The following is a 3,714-nucleotide window of genomic DNA, read 5'->3' on the forward strand; positions in this document are numbered from 1 at the left end:
TAAAACTAATATCATGATATCATATGATTTCACTCACAGGGAATTTGAGAAACACAACAGATGAACATGGGGAGGAAAGGAAAAATAAGATAAAATCAGAGAGGCAAACCATAAGAGACTCAAATGCAGAGAGGAAACTGAAGTTTGCTGGAGGGGTGTTGGGTTGGGGATGGGCTAAATGGGTGATGGGCACTAAGGAGGGCACTTGTTGGAATAGAGCACTGGGTGTTTTATGTAAGTGATGAACCATTAAATTCTACTCTTGAAACCAGTATTACACTATCTGTTAACTAACTTGGATTTAAATTTTAAAAAAACAAATAAAATTTAAGAATTGAAAAAATAAAATAAAACGAAGAGATTATGTTAAGTATCTGTCAGCACAGTTTGTACTGTGTATTTAAGAGTTTGAGCATTTTTGAATGTCTCTTTCTCTCTTTGGTCATTTGTTTTGTTTCTTAAATTCTTTTTTTTCTGATTTTAAAATGTCTTTATTAACAACAATTAGGTTGCTCATTCCTCTGCCCTCTTACTCACTGGTTTTCTGGACACAGTTCACCTGATCCCAGACTCTTCCCGAGTCTAACAAGTTGTGGCTTTCCTTCTTGGCTCATGTTGTGGGATATTGCCTTGAGATTAATAGCTTATCCACTTGAAGTGAATGAGTACTCCAATATCAGCCAACATCATTCTTACCATGTCGCTTCCCATCATGGAACCACTCATGGTTGCTGGTGGAACTCCAGGATTAGCTTCATAACCTATGCCACCACCACCACCTAGAGGTGGAAATTTCTGGTCTCCTGAACCATAGGGATCTCCATGTTCCTTGCTCCTCCTCCACCCATTCTGATGTCTCTTTCTCTTGGATCCATGTAGCCCATCCTGCGATAACTTTCTTCTCTTTGGCATTTCATTTGTTCTTCCATTTCACATTGACGAATCATCATCTCTTCTTCCCTTCTACGTTGTTCTTCTTGCCTTAGCTGCATTTCTTTATGTTTCTACATTTCTTGATTGTGAAGTTCTACCATGCATCTTAATTCTTCCTGGCATCTCATCAGATTTTGACGCAAAAGATTTGCCTGATGTTCATGATAAGCATCTTCCATTTCACTTTCCAATTTGTCCTTTGTATTTTTCATGTTTTTTTCAAGTCGCTACCTTTGTTGTTTCTCCATTTCATCCAGGGATTTCCATCACTGAGAATATTCATACTCAAATGTGCCATGCTGGGAAAAATGAGGAGGGGTTTCTCTCTCCTTTTGATACATTGGATTCTTCTGTGCAAGTTTTTCAGGAAGGCCTTCTTCATCATCTCATTGCTCAAGTGGTTCCACAATGACTGGACGAGGAGTTGTTGTTAGTAAGAAAACACCTTCACTGCATCTTTCAAATGCTTTCCTTGCTGCTGGTTTGGAAGCAAACTCAACAATGCCTTTCCCACGATCATCCACAATTACAACAGCCCTTTCAATAGGACCAAACTGGCTAAAAGCTTCTTCCAACAGTTCATTGGAAACATAAGGTGAAAGGTTTCCAACAGAAAGGGTGGCAGCATGTATGGCAAAGTGAACCCGAAGCTGTCTACCTCTCATCAGTGTATCATCAAGTTCAGCTTTGGCAATTTCAGCCAGTGCTTTAGATTCAAGTTTAATAAATCCAGATCCTTTGCCTTTGTTAATAAAAACTTCTCCTAGTTCTCCATATTTAGCAAATAGTCTTTTGAATTCATCCTCTGTGATATCAGCAGGTAGATTCCCAACAAATAACCAACAACGCTGAGTGTAAGTTTTCTCTCCAGGCCTCCTCAAGAGAGACAAGTTGGCTTTAAACCCCTCGGAGTTGGAGATCTTCTCCTCGCTGCTGCCACCGCACCCGCCGGGTGGGGGCCCCTGGTGGTGCTGCTGGTGGTAGGGTGGGTGGTGCTGCCGGCCTCCGGCCTCCTCGGGGCTCCCTACCGCCTCGGTGTGGTGGCTTAGGGTGGCCGCCAGGAGTGCTTAGGCCCGGGCCGCTGCCGGGCTTTGGCTCGCCTGGCATTTTGCCGCCTTTCCGGCCTCCGGGTCCTGGGCCCTGCTTAGGACCGGGGCCCAGGTCCCCTGCGGGTGGAGGCGGGGGGGTACCCCTGGCCTGGGGTGGGGTGGTGGGGACGCCGCTGCTCGACAGCTCGGGCGGTGGCTCCCCAGGGGGCGCCGAGGTGACAGCGGGCAGTGGGTTCGGGGTGGGGCCTGGCCCCGTGGGGGCCCCAGGGGTCGGGGGAATGGCGGGCGGTGCCGAGCTGGAGGCCGGTGGAGCGCTGCCCACTCCGGGAGCTGGGCTGGGTCCCTGAGGAACGACGGGCTTGGACGAGTCATGTGGCGGTGGAGGCGGCTGCTGATGCGGCGGTTGTTGCGGCGGTGGCTGCTGCTGTTGCTGCTGCGGAGGTGGTGGTGGGATTGGGGGATTGGGGGATTGGGGCCACCCTGGCCCGGGCTGGGCCCCATTGGTCCCCGGTTCTGATTGAGGCCCATGCCAGGCGGTGGGGAGCGGAAGTCGTGGAGGCTGCCCCGGCCGCCGCCTCCTCCGTGCCAGTGGAAGCCGCCACCGCCACCGCCACAGCTCATGGCGAGACATGTCTGTTATCAAGAGGCGGTCGAGGCAGAAGCGGAGAGGACGCTCTGGGAATGTGGAGGCCACCTCGCTTTGCATAAAATGGCGGATGACACAGGCCTTTGTTTCTTAAATTCTACGTATGAGTGAGGTCATGTGGTATTTGTCTTTCTCTGACTTATTTCGTTTAGCATTATACCCTATAGGGTGTAATGTTGCAAATGGCAAGACTTCATTCTTTTTTACATCTGGGTAGTATTTCAGTGTGTGTGTGTGTGTGTGTGTGTGTGTGTGTGTGTGTGCGTGCTGTGTGCCATATTGCCTTTGTCCATGCATCTCTCAGTGGGCCCTTGGGTTGATTTCATATCTAGAGATTATTAGATATGTAAATTGTAAATAATGCTTCAATGAAAATAGTGGTGTATGTATCCTTTTGAATTAGTGTTTTTGTTTTCTTTGGGTTAATTACCTGGTGGTGGAATTGCTGGATGTATGGTAATTCTGTTTTTGATTTTTTGAAGAACCTCCACGCTACGTTCTGCGGTATCTGCACCAGTTTGCTATCCCACCAAAAGGGCATGAATGTTTCTTATTCTCCGCATCCTCAACAGCAATTGTTATTGCTTCTATTTTTTGTTTCAGCAATTCTGGGAAGTGTGGGATGGTGTCTTGTTGTGGTTTTGACTTGAATTTCCCTGATTATTGGTGGTATTAAACATTTTTCATGTGTCTGTTGGTCGTCTATGTCTTCTGTGGGATATTGTCCATTCAGGACCTCTGCCCATCTTTAATCTTTATACATTTTAGATATTAACCCCTTATCAAATAAAACATTTGCAATTGTTAAAAAAAATAATAAACTAAAAAGATGAAAAAAATAAAACTATTCTCATAAAATATATCAAAACTTAAATTTTCAGAATATTGAAGAGTGAAGATAGTGACTGCATTTTAATTGCATATAGTAATTCATTGCAAATAAAATTTTCTCCTATTAAAAATCAAAATCTGAAGGCATTTAGTTTAATTTTGTGTATCTCCATGCAAAAGTAAAATTAGGTTACTATAGTCTAATTTTTTGTTATAAGCCTCTTTCCTGTAAGAATTTAATATTTTATCCACAGA

The 3,714-nt window shown here is 45.1% G+C and overlaps 1 pseudogene; it reads right to left on the minus strand.

The window, feature by feature from the left end:
* Positions 1 to 475: 475 nt before the first annotated feature.
* Positions 476 to 2,603, minus strand: LOC123583617 (annotated as a pseudogene).
* Between the last annotated feature and the right edge of the window lie 1,111 nt (positions 2,604 to 3,714).

The sequence above is a fragment of the Leopardus geoffroyi genome, chromosome B3 (assembly GCF_018350155.1).
Source record: "Leopardus geoffroyi isolate Oge1 chromosome B3, O.geoffroyi_Oge1_pat1.0, whole genome shotgun sequence".
In the NCBI taxonomy this organism is placed as follows: domain Eukaryota; kingdom Metazoa; phylum Chordata; class Mammalia; order Carnivora; family Felidae; genus Leopardus; species Leopardus geoffroyi.